Below are 22033 nucleotides of genomic sequence, written 5' to 3' on the forward strand. Positions count from 1 at the left end.
GACTTTTTTTTTTTTTTTTGGAATTTGGCTACTCTTCCATTTTCAGCTTTTTCTGCTGCTAATGATTCTTGTGTGTGTGGGGGGGGGGGCTTCAATAGTTCATCATTTTAGGCTTTTGAAAAATTATTTTAAAAAGCATTATTTGATGACAAAGTAACCTTTTTCAAAAAACTTTTCATAGAATGACCATTTTAACAACTTTCTTCAATACTTAAAACCTCATATATGTTAAATTTAGATCAACATTTTGCAGAGTATGCTCTTTTAGGAATTCAGTGTGACAGTTTTGTGACAGGGGGAAGGGAGGGATAACAAGTATGACATCACGCGTTGTTTATAACAATACGCTCATGTTGAACAGCGTTACGTGTAACAAGGAGGGGGGGCGGCATTTGTTCAAAATTTTGCAACATACTTTATGGACAGCCCCTTATTTCAATTTATGTTACAGTTTCAGAGTTCCTGAAAGCTTATTAACAGAAAACCCAAGGAGTAAAAAATTTGTAGTTCAAGACATTTTGCCCTATTTAAGCATAAACAAACAAGCATATAGCATTTGGCAAAAACACGTTGCGTATCCACTGCTCAAAACTAATCTTTCGGAAGCCCAGAAATTATGAATACCTTTAACTCAACCACAGTTTGTGCATAAATATCATAAAACTTAAAGACAACAGTGGAAAAAAAGCATATATTTTTTTTTTAAATTTACGCACAGAACCAGCTTGTTTGAATAACCTTGCAGGGGCGTAGTTGGGGGGAAATGTTTGAGTATCGAACCCACGACCTCCGGCGTTCAAAGCTAATTTTCTACCTCAGAACTACGAAAGCCCATCAAGGAAAGTTTTTTGATCAAAATAACACATGCTAGCGTATGAAACAATTTAATCGAAACCGAAAATATAAGATTAGTTCAGTTAAAAGCCTGTTTCAATTAACTTGTTTACATAGATATTAACTGAATATCAACACCAAGTTACGTTGCTTCTGATAGCAACAAGTATATTTGCAGAAAATTTTGACACATGTATATTGTCAACTTGGAAAATCTATTTCGAATAAATGCGTGCACAAGGTTGAAAAAATAAAGAAATAAAAAGTTGCAAGTTAGCCATTTCAAATATTAAAGCAGTACGCTCAAATTACAGACAAAGATATCAGAAAGGAAACTGACAATTGTTTTTGTAATAGAGGAAAAGTTAAGTAATCTTAACTGCATGAACTCAATAGCTTAAAATGTCAATTTGTTTATCTGAGAAAAGTACTTACCTCTGAACTTTAAAATTTATTCCATGAGGAGCCCAACTTTTTTCTTCGCATGCAGGTTGTTCGGAAGCGGAAATTGCTGACTCACTTTCACTCAGCAGACACAAGACTTTTATTATATATATATTTTTTAATTGCTTCTACATTCCGGTACATGGAAAGGATGAGATAAATCCAACAGTATTGTATTTAAAAATATGCATCCGACGTTACATATTTCCTACTTCATTTATTTCAGCCAGAGCACTACTCTTTACTGGTAAAACGCACTGCTTTCAAAGTTTCGCGCCAAGTTCTTAGATCGACGACTGGTGGCGTAACGAAGCGGGGGGGGGAGGAGTTGTCTGGCCTGTTATCACGTGGGTCTCGAGCAAATGGTTGTCTAATGTTAAAAAAAAATTTTGCAAGTAAAAAAATAAAATAAATCAGTCAACATATCATTCCAAAAGGCACGCAATCGATAAAATTAAATTCATATAATGTAACTTAAAACGAAATTAATAAAATCAAACAAGAATTTTCGTCAAATCATTCCGTATTACGGGCGCGGGATTGCACTACGATGGTATGTAATGTACACTGTTGCATATTAAGCGTTGTCTTTTTGTTTCCTATTTAATTGAAACCTTTTTAGAATTATGCAGCAGTTGACTCATGTTCTTACATCATGCCGTTTATTACCTTGCTATTAATAATTAACTGAAATAATAAAGTTTTCCTCTCAAGCTGTTGCTTTACTGGATGTTCTTTTTTTGAGCAATCACGATTGCTTATTGTTCTCACTTAACTGTTTTTGGCGTCTTTTGATTTTTCCCACCGCCACCCTCCGCACCATCACCGTCGACGATGCTGCTCCTATAGCGAAAGCCGTCTCCAGGTTGCATCCATGTCCCACACACACGCGCATACATACACAACTACACACACGCACGCTCACACAAACACATACACACATACAAACACATACACACATACAAACACATACACACACGCATACATACAGACATCCACACACACACACACACAAAAACATACACACACACATACAACTACCCACACATTCATGCCTGCACACAGACACAAACACATATGCCTACACACACACACACACATATACCCCCCACACACACATACCCATCACACACTTATGCCAGCATAAACACACATGCCTACACACACATACACATAACCCCTACACACAAACACGTACCCCCCACACACATACACACGCCTACATACACACACTCGTGATTGCGAAAAACATAATTTTAGTTCAAGATGTCAAAATTCAAATTATTTTTTTTTTTTTTCAATTTCTGTAAGAAAAAAAAATCCCACACAATTTGCCTGATATAAAACCCCAAATTTCCCCGTAAAAATTTTAGTTTCGCAAAAAAACTCCATTCCAAAATTTCCCACCTCAATTTAGGCAGAAAAATGGCACCCTGACTAGGAATTTACAGTAAAGTAATGTTTTTATTTATACTAAATGGCATATTAAAATAACACTAAGGGTAATCGTTATTGTTTAAAAGTTACACCATAAAACATGCAGTAAACCAGAAAAAATTGCCTAAGCCAGGGGTTCTCAAACTTTTTCGACTGGCTTTCTTATATTTATAATTATAATTCCTTATTCTTGTTGCCTAATATTCCTTATCCTTGTTGTTAGTATGCCATTTAGTGAACCTAAGGCTTACAGATAAGTGGTGGGGTGTGTGCGGAGAAAAGTATACCATTTAGTATGAATAAAAACATTTCTTTACTGTAAATTCCTTGTGTACATTTTGCACGTTGGAAAGAAAAAAAATCAAATAAATGTAATAAAGCCCTTTGAAGAATCGGAAATAAGGCTTATCCTATATCATTGTTCAAAGCCTAATATCTCGCTGATTTAGAATTACTCCAACATTTGTATATTTATCAAATGAGTCATAAAAACTTAGTTCAATTATGTTTTTCAGCAGTTTCAGCAGCCAAAAGCGATTTAACATTCATTAATTATAACACTACTAGCTGCGTGCCCGGCGTTGCACGGGCTACCTAAAAAATGTAAGAGCAGTCCAGTTGATGCTTTTGTAGTACACTGACACTAGTTTCTAACGCGTTAAGGAATAAATAAATGCGCGTAAAGCAAGGTTTGCAAAACACCAGTAAAACATATTTTTGCCAAAACACCTCATCAACGTTAATAATCGTTATCAATGATACAAGTTATGAGTACATTTTCAGTCAGCACAAAAGGGGAAAATATATGCATTATCAACTATAATCTTTACTCACGTTAAACTGAATTACATCTGATAGACTATATCGGAAATATTTATGCACAATAACAATCCGCTTTTTACATAAAATAGTCTACTACCCGGCGTTGCCCGGGTGTTTATTAATGCAACATACCACTCAGATAAATATTTGGATGGATTCTATCCACATGGTCGTACAAGAATTACATCAATCCGTTTTCCAGGTACAAACCCTCAAAGAACTCAAATAACTTGTAAATCACTCATTTACTTTACGACGTGCACGGTCCTCCTCGAAAATGAAAGTTATGTCATGTGACGCGTATTTAACAATCAGGCTTGAACCAAAAAAAAATAAAAAAAAGTCACTGAAATTTTGCGGCAGATTGCGGAAAACCCCAAAAAGTAAACATTTTAAATCCCCTGATTACAGGAAAAGCCTCAAAATAAAAACAAGAATTTTACCTGTTCATATTCGAGAAAAAAAATGGCAACAGATCTTTCACCTCAATGATTTTCTTCACCCGCTATACATTTTAATAAAAGCATTGTTATGGAAAGTTGAGATGAAGCACTGAATAATAATTTGAATGGAGGAAAGCCTTCGAAAAATAGGGATTTGATTTTGAAATCTAAGAGTCATAATTAATAGTTTTTAATTGATATCTCCGCTAATTATTATCGGAGGATTATGTTAAATAGCCAAACATGAAGACGGGAAGATGACGAATCCATCGATACCTGGTTCGATGGTCAGTTCACTGTCGTTCGGGAGAAGAAGCTTGGACATAGATAGATAGATAGATAGATAGATAGATACTCAGATTTTATATGTATAAGATATTAGCAGTAGCAGTTAGACTTTCTGATGACGATGAAGTCACGATCTAACGAGTTTTATCTGTGGAAAATAAAAAAATTGGGGGATGCCTTGATTTTTGGCATACTCACCTCTGACATACAATTGATAACCTGCACATTGGACACTTCGCCTTTTACCACGGCACCCCAGGTTGCCGCGGCACCCTGTTTGAGAATCACTGTTCTATAAGCAGTTAAAAAAAATGTTTTTTTTTTGCCGACGTTACGCCAAGAAAGCCACATCGGTAGAGTCACGTCACTGGTTCCGCGACATCTCAACCAGGGCTGCGGAGTCGGAAGCAAAATGGCCAACTCCGACTCCAGGATTTTGGAGCATCCGACTCTGACTCCAACATTTTTTTTTTCAAATCACCTACCCCCCTCATAGAAAGGGGGAAAACCCCTAAACATAGATTGAAATATTAATTCCTTTTTATGAAATTTTTGCGTTATTTTTAAATTGTAACCTAAGATGCATACAACGTTAGAAATTAAATTTGAATTCAAATCCTTACATAAATAATAGCCGATGATAGTGTAACCCGTGTGTCAACAAAGAAACTCGCGCCACGGCATGATAATTTGGTAATGTTTAACATGCAGGGAAAGGCCCTTTTGTGACAAGGCTGAACTCGATCCGGTAACTTAATTGCTTTACTGGTAAGACTGTGTCATTGGAGGGGAATGAAAAAACGAAAAAGCCGTCAACTATGAACGCTATCTACTGGAGTTTAGGGTTAATCCACTGGAGTTAGGGTTAAAATGTCAACCATCAAAATATCACCAAACAGGCAATGGTTTCGTTCAAATGTTGAAGCAATTTTCACCCGTCATGACAAGTGACTTTCTAGTTATCCAAAATAGTTGCGATTCCTAAAGTGAGATTACTCGAAAATCCCATTTTTAAAAAAATCAAAAAGGATTAGTTTACTCTCCTTCAATGTTTAACAAGTAGATGTTGGTCAAATCCTGTGCTTTCAATTTTTGAAAGCGCAAAGAAGAGTGGGAGAGAGTTTCAGAGAAAAAAAAAAGCTTTTTTGCTAAGTCAAAAAACTTTTCTTGAGAGGGGGCGGTCCCCCTGCCCCTCGCTGGTAACACCCATCTGTTGGGTGACACCTCAACTTAATTTTAGAGATTATAAAAATTGAAATATTTTAATCCTGAAAAAAGTGTCCCCAATAATAAATCTTAAATTTCATCTTAAAAATTTCAACAAAAATATTGCACGATACCGCGGAGAGAGGTCGGGTGCATGCACGTGTGGAGCAAATTTTCCTCAAAATGTGGCGGTATACTGCCGTGGGTAGGTAAAGAGCAGTAACTGCAGATTTTGCGATTTTGCCCAAAACGATATTTTTAAAAGTAATGTTTCGAGACATTTCCATAGGAAGGCCCCCAAACCTCCCCGCTCCCTAATATCACCAAAGATAGTCTGAAATTGTCTTCGGGAACTTCTGTTTCGAAAACTCTAAGGAGAGTTCCTAATGAAATTCTTTCCCCTCATATCAACACAGATAAAATACAGTTGCGTTTTCAAGAACATCACTTCCAAAAATTTTCCAGAGGAGAGCTCCCTTTCCTTCACATCATCGAACACGGTGTTAAACTGTATTTTTAAAACTTGAATTTCGAAAAATTTCTTGGATGAATTAATTCTTTTAAGTCGTATGTTTCTTCAAAAATTATTAAATATATTCTTCAACCATGTTTAAGACTTTAAATTCGACAAATTTACCAGGAAGGGCATCTAAATCTCCCCTCCACCAACATCACCCTTCTACAGTGTGGCTCCCAAGTGTTCGTATACCTACGATTTTCAGTGAAATAGGCCATTATCCATTGGTTAGAATTAATATTTCGGAATAGGTATTTTATTATAAGATCAATGAACAAACACAAAACTACATGAAAATTTTTAATAAAACATTAAAGCATAATTTTGAAAAATCAAAAACCAAAAATTGCCGGAAATTTTATCTCACAAAAGTCTTCATACACTTTGAAAAAAATGTCAAAAAATTAGTAAATAATCTAACTTTTTACAAAGTTATTATTTAGTAGAACATCATGCAGTATCAACAAGAGCTTTTAAACGTCTGAGAATAGATTTCATTGTTTTTTCTTTCTTTTTTTGCGTAATTTCTGAGTAAGTGTTCTACCCCAGTTTGAGTCTTATTGTTTCTAGCTCTATTTTCGTTTTAAAGCTGTATTTTCGCAATCTAGCCCCCAGATATCTCTAAATATGTTACATTAAGTTCAAATCTGGAGATTTAGGGGGTATTTCTAAGCTTAAGGACAATTTTTGAGGCACCAAACGCAAACGTGTGCTTCTTATCGTTATCTCGATAAAAAACAAAGTTGTTTCCGATTACCAAATTTTGGGCTATTAGTTTAAAATTGCTTTTTAAAATATTTAAATGAACAGCATGATTCATTATTTAATCAAAAAATTCCAAATTTCCAAGTCCTGATGCTGTAATGCATACTCACACTAAAACACTTTCACCGTCCTGATTAACTGATCCATCCAACTAAGTTCTTCAGATTAAATTCCTCATTTTTTCTTTTATTTACAATTATACAACAATTTAACCCAAAATGTTAAATTTATTTTCATCTATAAGTAAGACGTTGTTCCAAAACGTTTTGAGCTTATTTATCATTGATTTTGCGACAGAAAGCGTAAGCTTACTGTTATTCGCACGAACAAGAAAATTTCTGCAGGAAGAGGTCCCATTTAATCCAGTTAGTCAGAGAACTTGGCGAACAATTTTAGGTTAAAATTAAACGTAAAATGTTTCATTCAATTCTGCAGAAATTTTTTCAGCACTCAAATGTGTATTTTTCATAATTTTTTTAACTGTAAACCTCCGATCACGCATTGTTAACTTCGCCAGTTGACCTTTTCTTATTTTCTTACCGTGTTTTCGATCCTATTCTTGTCTTTAAAGCATTTTATCAAGCACTTCACTATAGAATGGTATAAATTACCTAATTTAGAGACATTTCAAACCAATTTACCGCTACTGTGAGTAAACAATTCAAATTTCGAATGGTGTTTGTGGGGGTCTGTTACGATTCGCCGCGGCCGTTTCGGCGCGGCTGTTTCGGCGCGGCCGTTTCGGCGCTGGCCGATTCGGCGCTGACCGTTTCGGCGCCGGTCTTTTCGGCACCAGATTTTTGCATTCTGAACTTTATGAATTTCAGAAATTTTAGTTCAAAGAAGGAAAAAGATTTCTGGAAGAAGAATGAATTTAGCGCTCTAGAAGCTAGTTAAAATTTATTTTAAAATTTACAGTGGGGGGAAAAGAGGGGGCATATGTGATCCACGTATGTTTTACTGCGATAACATAAAAGAAAATATCTTGAAAAATTAGCAAATAATGCCAGTACCAGTCCTACCTCTTTGTCGATTTTTTTTATTTTTTTATCAATGCTGAACCGTTTTGTGTTTCTGTGGTGATTACTTCTTTGTTGCTGCAGCTATTGGAAATAACTTCATAAGTCTTCTTCACGTGAAAACACGTTTCAAACTAACCAAAAAGCTCGACTTAACTATTACAAACCCATGTACGGACATCAAGGTAAATTTAGGGCATTGTTTGATTTTTTTTATTGACTAAAAAATCATTTATTTTTTAAAGTTAGTTCTAAACACTATTATTTTTCTGTACTCAATTTATAAATTTTTTGTAAATTACTTTTTTTTTAATTTTTATTATTATTATTATTTTTCATAATTGCCTTTTTTTTTGTTACGAAATAGTCAGTTGACAGTTTAGTGCTATAGAACAGTTACAGGAACTAAAAAGACACAAAATATTTTATTTTTATTTAAAAAAAATTTAAAATATTTTTTGTTCATTATATTAGTCTTTATGAAACTTAAAAGCAATAAATAATAATAATCTTTACATATTAAAGTTTTTTCTTGTCTATCCTGTGTTCAAAGCACTTTACACAACTTAACTTTGTAGAGAGCAGGGTTACACGTGTGAGTTTCTCAACACGTTAACGTTTTCCAATAAAAAATATAAAAAATTCATCTTATTATTAGTTGACATTTTTAAATTTTTTACAGAAAAGATATTTAAGTAAGTGCACAAATTAATGATCAGCAACGAAAAAAAATCAATTTAAATTGAATCCCAGGTAGCATCAACTCATCGGATTTTGCTCGGTCGATCATCGACTCCTCCTAAACTCATCGCGTAATGCACGCTGATATCGTCGCGATCAGATTTTAGATTTTTCGATTGATTTTTCGGAAAATTTTCGATTGCAAATTTTCCGATGAAAATTTGCCGAGCTGCATTTCATCGGAAAAAGAGATCGTAACGATCAAATTTTCCGATGAAAATATGCCGAGCTGCATTTCATCGGAAAAAGAGATCGTAACGATCAAATTTTCCGATGAAAATTTTCCGAGCGAAATTTCATCGAAAAACGAAATCGTAACGATCAAATTTTCCGATGAAAATTTGCCGATCTGCATTTCATCGGAAAAAGAGATCGTAACGATCAAATTTTCCGATGAAAATTTGCTGAGCTACATTTCATCGGAAAAAGAGATCTTAACGATCAAATTTTCCGATGAAAATTTGCCGAGCTACATTTCATCGGAAAGAGAGATCGTAACGATCAAATTTTCCGATGAAAATTTGCCGAGTTACATTTCATCGGAAAAAGAGATCTTAACGATCAAATTTTCCGATGAAAATTTGCCGAGCTACATTTCACCGGAAAGAGAGATCGTAACGATCAAATTTTCCGATGAAAGTTTGCCGAGTTACATTTCATCTTGAAAAAGGAGGTTGTTTAAATATTCCGATAAAAATTTTCCTAATCTAAAATTTTTGGAAATCTCAAAAATGTTAAAATAGGATAAATTTTATAATTCGAATATCCGACAATTGATAGTGTCATTTATCAAACGTACGGATCAACATTCAGGGTAGAAAATCGGAGGAAAAATGACTGAGACTTTGACTCCGAATCCGACTCCTGGATTTTGGAAGGGTTTACTCCGATTTGCTGCAAATTCAATTCAACTTTAACTCCACGATTCCAACGCCGATATCCTCACTGGAATTGTGAACAAAATGAGATTTGACTCTTGAATGATTTCTCTCTATCTTCAGAACAATTCCACTCCGTTCAATTTGACTCCCAAAATTACCGACTCCGACTCGGTTTGCGGGCAAATGATCGACTCCGACTCTTCACTAGCTGGCGCCACAAGTATATTCACTGAATAAAGTTCTCACTTTTTCGTTTAGAAATCTGTCATGGCCTTGCCACCCGATAGATGGCGCCACAAATGATTTTCCATTTAATACATTATTTTCCTCCTAGGAAAGACTGTTACTTGTCCAGTGGTTAGCATATGAATCTCGTATTCCAGAAGTCTAGGGTTCGATTCCCGGCTAAAGCGACTTCGTTTGAGCTCATGAATCACGTTCATCAAAAGTTGTTAAATTAGAAATTAAAATAAACAAGTTATAAAAAAAATAAAATACATAAAATGATTGTCCCAAATGACATCATCCAAAAATACCCCTCCTGAAAGTTTTCAAGATGGCGGAAGGGTCACGTGATCATCCAAGATGGCGGACCCCCCCTTCCCATTGTTAATTTTTTTTTCCTCCTGCTTCTCCCTGTATCGCAGTTGTTACTACTTCTCATCGTATTTTCATCCTTAATTCATCGCCTCGGAACAGCACTGCTCGTATATTGCTCCAAATCTCATCGTATTTTCATCCAAAATTCATCGCCTCGGAACAGCACTGCTCGTATATTGCTCCAAATCTCATCGTATTTTCATCCAAAACTCATCGCCTCGGAACAGCACTGCTCGTATATTGCTCCAAATCTCATCGTATTTTCATCTAAAATTCATCGCCTCGGAACAGCACTGCTCGTATATTGCTCCAAATCTCATCGGTATAGGGAGCAAAATTCATCGAATTCCGATGATCGGATTCTACTATTGCCGATGAGACATATTGGAGCAATTTCCGATGAAAACTCATCGGAATCCGATCATCGACCGATCATCGGCCGATCAAAGTTTGATCGGATTTCGATGAACGGCCGATGATCGGCCGATGAGTTGATGCTACTCGGGGAGTTTTATATTTACTTTTCATAGAAAAATGTCAATGCTGTTTCCTAACTTATCTACTTCGAAAAATTATGAAGATGTTTTTAAACTTACATGTTATCAACTAATAATAAAAAAGAAAACAAAATACACCTTTAAAAATATTACTTCATAAAACTTTTTACAAAACTTAAAAAAACAAATGATATCTTGAATTTTGAAGCAATGTTTGGCAGATTTATGCTGACAATTTCGATTTTTGAACAGGTCGTATTGAAATGGGCCGCGCCAAAACGGTCGCGCCGAAACGGCAGCGCGAATATGGGTTTCACGCCGAAACGGCCGCGCCGAATAGTCCCATTCCGTGTTTGTGGTGTTTTTCAAATACCAGTCATTTTAAAGTAATAAGCACAATATTAAGGAATAAATAAACAAAAAATTAAAGCCAAATGACTTTTAAGGGTCAACACAATGCAAAAATAATAAAAAAAATGACATATAATAGTTTTAATCATGAATTTATTCGAAAAAATTTGAGTGTACGACGACTTTTGTGGCGTATTATTTCTCCGTCTCTTCATTTTTTGACAAATTTCAAAAATAAAATCTGGCAATATTTTGAAAAAAACTACTGAGTTTTATTCAGAATGGCATAAGAATGGTGTGAAAAAAAAAAAAAAAATTGGACTTCATATTCAAATTCAGTTTTGCGTTATTTTGGTTTTACTACAAAATTTCAAGGTGTACGAACACTTTTGGGAGCCACTGGATATGTGTCTTCAAGCTACACTTTTAATAATTTTCTGAGGGAGAACACCAGTGCCCCTGTTTTTGCGCGACTTACGTCTGAGATCATGTTGCTAATTGAATATCTTGCTGCAAAAAGGAGGTACCTGCAAATTTCATTTTCAAAAGCTCAAACAATATGTTACTTCTTGCTGGTTTGAAAAATTATGTACCAGAACATTTGTAAACTGGCTTTTTCAAGGTACAAAAGTCTTATCTTTTTTTTTTTTGAGGTGGGGGGGGGGGGGGTCGAGAGGGAAGGCCTCATAGGATTACGTACCCCTTCAGATCCCCGAAGACGACTGGTCACCGCACACCCAAATAATTTTTGCAAGTCGGGGCCCCTGGTTTGATACTTGTCAATGGCAAGTGTTCCATTTCTTGCCATGAAGATGCGTGTTTGAAATTCTATAACTTTTGATTGGTTGAATAAAATGTAACAAAGTAGCATATGAAATTAAAGGAAATTTAAAGCTCTACAACTTGATCGTTGACAATTTTTAAGAATACTGATCGTAGGAGGAACTTAGAGCAAATGTTTAACAATAAGAGAGAATTTCTCCAAAAGTTATTGATTTTTCATGACATATACCCGGAAAATTATCGAAAATCCGACAAATATGTGTAGAAACTGTTTCGTAGTAAGTTTATTTAGCTTGAATTTTTATTTTCAACGCATTTTTTTTTTTCACCGTTTCCGACATGTACTCGAAAAACCCAAAATTTGCTTCCCCCTTGCCTCCTACCTTTAGCTCACCCCTAAGGGGGCGGGGGCTTTTAGTATGTTTACTTACTAACTACCCCTAACAATATTCTTCAAAGTCAAAACTTATCGCATATTCCATGCACGCTAGCTATACCCCTGTTTTTAGTACTCATTGACTGGATTAATTTTATGTATGAAATTTACCTCTAGGTGGTGGGTTTGTCCTATGGAAACCTATTGATCAATGAAATTTTGTCTTGACTAGGCACTCCAGAGACGAGAAAGGGGGATAAGTATGTTTTTTACTACTTTGATCTAACTTTTCTAATATATTATTTGAACATTGTAAAATGTAGAATTTGAAAAGAAGAATCAATGAATTACATGTTAATACTGGTACATTAAAGCTTCACCTTCGTGTGAAAACAGTTATTCTAATGGCTGCTTAAAAGCAACATGCGGGGCGTTTTCCAGAATGTGACAAAATGGGGAAAATCCCCGCAGTTGTTTTAGGGTAAAACCCCGCATCTCCAAAAGGTCAAAGATTCTCTCCACTCGGCTTAAAACTGTCTCTTTTTTGAAATATTATTAGTATCTTTGTTTAGCATGTGTTTTGTACAGCTTATTCATCTTAAAAAATTAATTGTTGGTGGACATTTACTCATGAGGTTTTAATTTGGATAAGATTTGTTAGGTAAAATCTTACATTCATTTCAATTCAAATGTGCTTTCATTAATGTATTAATTTCTTCTTCTTTTTTTTTTTTTTTTTTTTGAATGTTTACGTACGTTTACTTTTTTGTTCTAGTACCTTCAGAAGAAAAACAATTCAGAACCATGATAAATGTCGAGCCTAATGAAACACGAAACTTAATTGCAGGCATCTCTTCGTTCTGTATGGTAGACATTAAAGTTAGGTTAAAAAATATCGATTGAAGACATCTCTGAAAAATGGAACAAAAGCTTGGGACTTCGAAGAAGAAACAAATTTCCCTATAATTTCGAGTGAAACTGTAGAGAATAACTCGAAGCTTATCCCTGCACAATGTGGCCAAGATAACTTCAATATGACAAGAAAGAAGAGGTTATGTAGAGTTTTTTTTTTTTTTTTTTTTTTTTTACATAAAACACCTAGAAGCCTGCAAATGTACTGAGACACAGGAAGAGTCATTGGAAATGAAGACGTTATAAATAAATTGTCATAACTTCAGCAGGACACGATTTCCATTTACGACGCAATAACATTTTAGGCTTCAGGCATTTAAATTATTTTTTTAAATGCGGCTGTTATTTTTTCCCGTGTAATTAATCCTCCTTTGGTGGAGAAAAAAATATTTTCGTGACAAAGTTAAAAAATAATAATAATAATAATAATAATAATAATAATAAAAAGATTAAACGTGTGAGATATTTAAGTTTGGTACTGCTGAATAATAATAAACCAATGATTCAAGGATGTTTTTCAAGTGTTTTTATCAAGCAGTCACCCTTTTTATTCATTCATCTTCCGTGGGGTAAAGATCCGCATTGCGGGGTTTTACCCCATTTTGTGGGGCAAAACCCCGCAATTTTGTTTTCCCGCTAAATTGTAATTTTCTCAACTATTACTAATCACACGTAGCTAAAATTTGGAAGGATTATAGGTAATAACCCACGCAATGACTCTAATTTGAAAAAATGGGAAAATATGCCCTTCATTGACCGTGGTGGTATAAAAACTGAAAATCGCGGGGCTTTACCCTCACCTACCCTATATGTGTATGTGTTATGCTGTTAATCACGTTACTGTCATTAGCACTTCAATAGCTACCCGTTGTGAATTATATGAATCATTATTGAATAAAGTTTAACTGGTGTATGTTAACTTTATTAATTTCAATTGGTTCGTTCAGTATTAACCGTGAAACTGATCTGACATTGCAAATCAGAATCGTTTAGGATGTTAAATAGAAAGCACGAAAAGAGAAAAGAAAAGAAGAAGAAGAAAAGGAAAACATAATTGACAGGGGACACAAAGTTGTCGTACATTTCACAGATGCTTTGGGAAGATCATTTTTGTAACTACACCATGCTTGTACGTCTTTTCATTTCATTCCTGTCTAGAAGCTGGGGTGCCCACCTAGGGGGATCAGTGGATCATGGAGCAAACTGCACCATGGAAATTTTTAGAAGGGTAGTAGGGTTTTTTAAGGGCATTTTTATCTTTTTCGGGGGGCTTGCTCTTGGAGGGATTTTGTATTATGGGGGAGGGGTTGCCCTTATTCTTGGGGGGGGGGGGCACTCACGCTAGAAGTGTTTCTGAGAAAATTGTTACAAATCACTTTATCACTTTTGTTATGATTCAGCAGGAGTGGCCCCTGAAGGAGGGTTTTTGGCGCAGACAGTTTACTTGGTACTATTTGGAGGGTGTGCTCGGTATAAGCCTTTCCCCTGGGGAGGGGGGGGGAGGAGAAGAACATGCCTGGATTAATTGCACATTAGGGATATTTTTTCCCGATTTTGATATTTTTATGATTAATTCTATTTTTTCTCTCCGCGAAAGACGTTTTTCGTAACTGCGAAACAGGTGTAATTGGAGCAGCGGAGTCGGAAGGAAAATGACCGACTACAGGAATGTTGAACCTTTTGACTCCTATACCCCAAAATCAGTTCGACTCCGACTCCGCAGCGTTGGTATAGTTGCGGACTCTGAGGGAAAATGACCGATTCCGGCTCTTGAAATTTCAAGGCCTTCGACAGCTGATTCCGGCTTTGACTCCGCAAATTTCGGTGTAATGTAATGCATGCTGCATTTCCGCCCGTCATTTCAAGAACTTCCGGGGGGGGGGGAGTACATTTTATAGGGAAAAAAATAACAAAATATATACAAAAATACATAACGGGATTGTTTCCATCAGTCAAAAGTACTACTTTTAGTCTCTGAAATCGATAGAACGAGCAAAAAAAAAAAAAAAAAAAAAAAACATGGAGTCCAAAAAAAAAAAAAACTTTTATTTCCCCCAACAGTTATTTTTATTTAATTTTTTTTAATGTCCGATTTTGGAAATAAGGTGTGGTATTTATGATGTCACAAGTGATGTTCTTTGGCGCACTACACCATTGACGTCCTTAATATTTATGCATTGTTAAAAAAAAATGGTTGCCATTAAACAGTAATACTAATAGCAATCACAATGATAATTTTGAATGAAGACGATTCTGAAGCAAATTTGAAATTCATTACTATCATTGTGCTATAATATTTTTACCTTTATTTAATGCCAAAATGTTGCGCTCTGCGCTAATTGCATCAGTGAATGGCGTTTCATTACTTATGATGTCATGAGCTGAAGCGTACAAAATAAAATTGAATCTTCGATCGTTAAAAAACTTTCTTTTTAAAATATTAAACTTCGTCATATTATTTCAAAAGTGGTTAAAACCTATGTTTTTAATCATGCTGTTTCAAAAAAAAAAAAAAAATACTTTTACAATTCAAAAACAATGATTAGGGTAAAGACCCCAGTAATTGGGACTTTAAGAGTTTGTCCTTAAACTTACCTCTGTTTTCTCAGTATTTAGAAAAAAAAATACTTTCTTGCAAATATTTTTTGTCTCAAAGATTGCACATCTGTGCATCTATTTGGTTCACTAAAATCAAAAATATTTGAATCGATACTTTTATAAAAATATGTATATAAAAAGTTACCAAAATCCCCAGTAATTGGCACCTGATATCCCAGTGTATGACACCTTGTGATCCAGTAATTGGCACATGTTAATAGAACTGGAAAATCACTTTATTTTTTACTTTTAAATTACATACAAATTTTATCATCATAAGAAACATGAGTAATGATTATGTAAAGTAGGTAATCTTTACTAATAACAAAGCAGAAAGTCTCTCTGTCTGGATCTCTGTCTGTCAGGATCTCTGTCTGTCAGGATCTCTGTCTGTCAGGATCTCTCTCTCTCCGGATCTCTGTCTGTCAGGATCACTGTGACGCGCATAGCGCCTAGACCGTTCGGCCGATTTTCATGAAATTTGGCACAAAGTTAGTTTGTAGCATGAGGGTGTGCACCTCGAAGCGATTTTTCGAAAATTCGATTTTGTTCTTTTTCTATTCCAATTTTAAGCCCATTTTTCATATAAATTTGATAATATGAGGACGAATGTTTATCTTTCTTCTTCTTTATCTTTACTAATAATAAACCTGGAAGTTTCTCTGTCTGGATCTCCCTCTGTCCGGATCTCTCTCTGTCCGGATTTCTGTCTGTCTGTCAGTATCTCTGTGACGCGCATAGCGCCTAGATCGTTCGACCGATTTTCATGAAATTTGGCACAAAATTAGATTGTAGCATGGGGGTGTGCACCTCGAAGCGATTTTTCGAAAATTCGATGTGGTTCTTTTCCTATTCCAATTTTAAGAACAAAATTATCATAAGATGGACGATTTAATTACGAAATCATCATAACGTGGAACCGTAACATGGGCACAAGCCAATTGGCGAGATACGAAATTATCATAAAGTGGAACCGTAACATGGGTACAAGCCAATTGGAGAGAAAATTCGCCGCACAGGCGAACCAAAAGACCTTTTAATTTTTCTATTACGGGCAAAGCCGTAAGGGTACCACTAGTTTTATATAAATTAAACGTAAATCACTCTTCTTCATGTTGAAAAAGTATTTTAGAGAAATAAAAACATAAATTTGGAATGTTCCATGGAAAAGATATTGAAATTAATGCTGTTTCATCCTTCGGTTTACAGTTTTGATTTTACGAATGCTACCAAGTTAGGTTTGCCCCAAGTATAGTTAAAAACTCATATAGCATACTTTTTTGCATAAGTTTTCCTCTTTTTTATTTATCAAGTGCAACAAGTCGGTTTTCTTTCTCTTGAAAAACCACCCGCTGCAGGCGGCATTGAGATACCGTGGGTGGCGAATGTAAAGTAGCGAGCGAATCGAGCAAAGGACGGAGCCCTCAGCATAAAACTAATTACTGACTAACTTTCATTTGGATTTTTTTCTGGTGAAAGTCACTCCAATTGACAAAAAGCCGCAACTTCAAAAATTGATGATTTTGATGCTTTTTTTGACAATTACTGTACAAAAGCTATCGATTTCAATTTCCGCTTTATCATATTCGTAATCTACGCAAAAAAACTGAAGATAATGACACTTCACTCAGCTTTATCGCGGAAATGACGCTATTTCCCCAGTACTTGGCACACATGCCAATTACTGGGGACAAGCAAAATTGAAGCACCAGTAAATGGCACCCATCATTATTTTAAAATTCCAAATAGGGACGAAAATATACTTCTACACAATTAAAGTAACACCTTTCAACTAAACAAAACTTTTGACAACGAAAATTTAAAATATATTTTAAGTCAGATTTTAATGGATTTATGTGCATGCTTCCCTTAAGTCAGAGAAGAAGCTTTTGCAACAAAAATGGCTGATTTGACACAAGCCACAATTGTTTCTCTTTCCTACGAACTGCTGTCATTTAGTAATATGAATTGAAGTTATAATCTTTAAAATTAATGTACATTCAGTTGGTATATAGCCTTCTTTTTTAAAAAAATTGGATACGAGTCTTTTTTTAGGACATTTTTGTTGGAAGTGCCAATTACTGGGGATGTTACCCTATGTTTTTGAAATCCATAATCGGGAGTGGTCAATTGACCCCCCTGATCGCCCAAATGACGGGCCTGGTTGCATCATCTCCCCTGTGCGGAAGACGAAGATGAAAGATCTGTGTACGCTCGTGCTCGGCGGATGGTTCACGGAGGCGTACGTCGGCCCAAGTGGCTCCCAGCCCGGTTCACGAGGAATCCGCTGGCTCGTCGCCAAACGGATGGCAGGCCGCGAACGCGCCAGTTTAAATATAGACAGAGCTCGGAAACTGTTAGTGTGCACGTCTTATGATTCTTCCCTGGCAAGCGGAACAGCAACAAGCTCGAGTTTGTAATGAAATCAACCTGATGGTCAGCGCCCCATGCTGGGTTAAGAGCCATTGAGTACAGAGCGCACCGCAAATGTAAGTTAGCTTTCTCTGGATATTCGTTTGAGTGGGGTGAAGGGGCTGCTTGGTAAAGAAGTTATGCATCAAAATTTGTTTCAAAAAGGTGTTTTTTATTTTTTTTAATTTTTAATCAAACGATGATAAAACGAGCAATGCGAAATCAAGATGTTTTCAATTTTTCAGCACGCCCTTGTTTACTAGTAGGGGTGCAATTTGTTCCGGAAAGTCCTTCCGTCAATTAGGAGGTTCGTAAGGGGCAATTGCGCCTCTGACTTTGAGAAATCGATGTATTTACATAAATGTGGGAGTGGTTTCCGTTGTTTTTCGGTTTTATACGCATTAAGAACATACAGGGGTGCCCATCCCCCCAAGCTCAATGGCGCAAATTCCTCTCCCCCCCCCCCCCCCAAAAAAAAAATTTCCGCTTTCAAATAAGGTTACAGATAACACTTTTTAGAGTTTCTAATTCCCAAGCAAATTACCAGGGGGTGGGGGGGGGGATAAGATTTTTTTTTTTTTTTTTTTTTTCAAACGTGTAAAAAGAGAGAGAGAGAGAGAGAGAGACTGGATTCGCCTTTCTGGTTTGAGATGGAGTCATTACTGGATGAAAGCAAGTTGAACCTTGTAGGAAGAAAAATATTCAGTTAGATAGGGGAGTTCGGGGGTTTCTACCCCGGAAAAATTTTGACAATGTAGTTATAAAAACACGGGTTTTGACATTAATTGGGAAGGTTCGGTGGCTTCGGTTGGAACGATTCAGTGGTCCCTCCCCGGTATTTTTTTCGTAATTGAACTATCAAAAGAAGAGCAACTGTAGATACACAATATGACCAAAAGTATTGGGACACTTTTAAAAATTCACATTTTTAAAGATTTCCCAAGAAATATGAGACCAATTGCTTTGAAACTTTTGTCACATAAAAAGTATGCTCCCGCTGTCTTTTAGCAATAAAAATTATATAACCCTTGCGTTTAGGGAGTCAATAACAATTTGAGGAAAGCAAAAATGTCTTTTTGTCATCATTCATCGTAAATAGTTGGGAATAAGTTGTAAATTTCAGAAATTAGTTAGCTTACTACGTGAAATCAGTTTCATACTTTTGAGAAGGTATATCACTGATATTCACAAAAATATAAACATTTCTTTAAAAACTACAAATTTTATTTGAAGGGTTTTTGGCTAATAACATGCAAAGTGTTTCATCAAAGTTTACGAAACTTTCAGAAAACTTGACAGCATACACAAGAAAAAAAATAACACTTAACATTTAATATTAAAATATTTAATATTTGATACAATATGGTCATTTAAAGTAATTAATTTTTCACTACGCATGCGCGAAAGATAGCAATTTACAACTTTTACAATCTAATACCCAACTAGATTCCTCAACTCATAAAAAAAATTCCAGTTCAATATCTTAAAAATTCAGAAAGTTGCTTGCAATCGTTCAGTGTGAGTCATGATAAAAACAGCTTATTTGCGAACGATCCCTCGCGGTTCGTAGCCTATTCAAAAAGTCATTCAAATTCGGCTCATTAGTTTGCTGATAACTTTCAAAATTTTTGAGATATTGAACTGGAATTTTTTTATGACATGAGGAATTTAGTTGGGTAGTAGATGAAGAAAGTTATAAATTGCTATCTTTCGCGCATGCGCAGTGATAAATTAATTGCTTTAAATGTTTACATTTTATCCAATTTTAAACATTTTAATTTCAAATTTTAGCATTAAGCTTCTCTTGTATGCTGTCAAGTTTTCTGAAAGTTTCGTAAGCTTTTATGAAAAAGTTTACGTGTTATGAGCCTAAAATCCTTAAAATAAAATTTGTAGTTTTTAAAGAAATGCTTATATTGTGAATATCAGTGATACCTTCTCAAACATAATTGTACATAGTAAGCTAATTAATTTCTGAAAATGACAGCTTATTATGAGCTATTAACGACGAATTATGACCAAAACCTATTTTTGTTTTCCTAAATTTGTTACTGACCCCCAAAACCAAAGGTGATATCATTTTTATTGGAAATTGAGAGCTGGAGCACACCTGTTACGTGACAAAAGTTAATCTTTTAATTGTTCTTTTATTTCTTGAGAAATCCTTAAAACTCAATTTTTGAAACCGTCCCAGTACTTTTGTTCATATAGTGTAGTCTTCTGTTATGTAAGGGAGATAGAGATTCTGATAAAGTTGCTTCTGAATCAAATACACGGAGGCTCAAAACTTTGAACGTCAATTTCTCATTTTGAACTCGACTGCAGATACGACTTTTGCACTCAGCACGGCAGTACCTCCTCTTTTTAACCGACTTCAAAAAAGGAGGTTATGATTTCGTCTTACGGTTTTTTATGTATGTTTTCTGATTATTCCAAGACTACTCGTGCGATTTGAAAAATTCCTTTTTGTTTGGAAGGGTATACTTCCCAGATGGTCCAATGGTAATTTGGTCTGGATCTGATAAGAGATCCCGGAGAAATTCAAGAAACTTTAAATTTCACACGTTGTGACTACTACGGCGGAATACGTCACAGGTCACGTGGTTTTGTTATGATCGGTGTATTTTCACACCTAAGATTTTGGCTTTGTCTGGAACGATATTTAATTCTCGCGGCCATGAATGATTAATTTTCGCTGCGCCGTCTGTTATTTTTTTATTATAGGTTTTACTAATGTATTTATTGCTACGTAGTAAAGCAGTAAAATAAATATATTTTGCTACTTTAATAGTTGAATCAATTACCTTAATATTTTATTTACTAGTAAATAACTTTATTTAGGCACTAAAGTGAAATCTCTTTATTTAATATTCCAGTTTTTTAATATGTTTAGTGTTCAATTTAGGGGGAATTGAATACAGAACACCCATCCCCCACGATTTAATTTACATTCTTTAATAATATACATTATAACTGGTGTCTGATTTCTGAAGTTTGACCAATATTCTACATTTACTATTTCACGATGACGCCAGTTTAATTTGAAATTAGGGTTACACTAATTAGCAGACTTCAAAAAAAGGAGGAGGTACTAAACTCGTCGGATTTGTTTTTTCTTTGTACAATGTTACCTAAATACTCGAAGACACCTGTACCGATTAGGAAAATTCTTTTTTTGGTTGAAACGGTATACTTCCCCGGCGGTCTAATGGTAATCAAGTCCGGGTCTGATGAAATCGAGGGAACACTTCAAATATCATACTCACATTTAACCCCTTTAGTCGGAATCATGAAATACTTAACCAAATATGTTCATATTTGGTACACAGTGTTCTACGGTAAAGAGTGTCTAAGAAACAAAATACCAAGTTTCTAGGTAAAAAATTAAGAGTTGTGATACGTCCAATATTCCGGACTAATATTTTTGAAATTAATTTTTCACACAAGAAAACGATGAAGTTTCAAATAAACTTCATTGTAAAATGTTCTCCAAACAATTATACAACACATAATAAGCATTTGAAATGAAGAATAAAAGATTTTGTATTTTTTAAAAAAATCAGAAAGAAAAAACCTTGCCTTTGCGACGAGAATTCATGGAAAAAGGAGCCACTCTCTATCTTCTAATTCCTGCATGCTAATGTTGTCAATCCCAAAACGCAATATCCTTTCACAGATAATAATAAGCAGAATGTAAAGAGTCGACTACAAAAAACAATCAAGTAATTTAATCAATTATTAATTGATTAGCAGCTGTTTAAAGCCCATGTTTAATATACCGGACGCCAGGTCTGAAGGGGTTAAAACGATTTGTACTTGATTAACTTATATCGTCTCACTTAGTGAGTTGGTTTTTATGATTTTTTTATTTAATGGTTAGGGGGCGGCCTAACTTAGGTTCTAAATCTTTGATTAACCATATTTGTTCTTTAGAGAAAAGTTATGCGTAAAAAAACTATAAGTTTCATGTAATTTTCCTCACAAGCGATTGTATGTAAACCCATTGTTATAGAAAATGCCATAAAACAAATGAGTTTACTTTCTTGACTCGTAGTCAGGGTTGCCAGACGTCCCGGATTTCAAGGGACAGTCCCGTATTTTGAAAAA

The sequence above is a fragment of the Uloborus diversus genome, chromosome 9, assembly GCF_026930045.1.
Source record: "Uloborus diversus isolate 005 chromosome 9, Udiv.v.3.1, whole genome shotgun sequence".
Taxonomy (NCBI): domain Eukaryota; kingdom Metazoa; phylum Arthropoda; class Arachnida; order Araneae; family Uloboridae; genus Uloborus; species Uloborus diversus.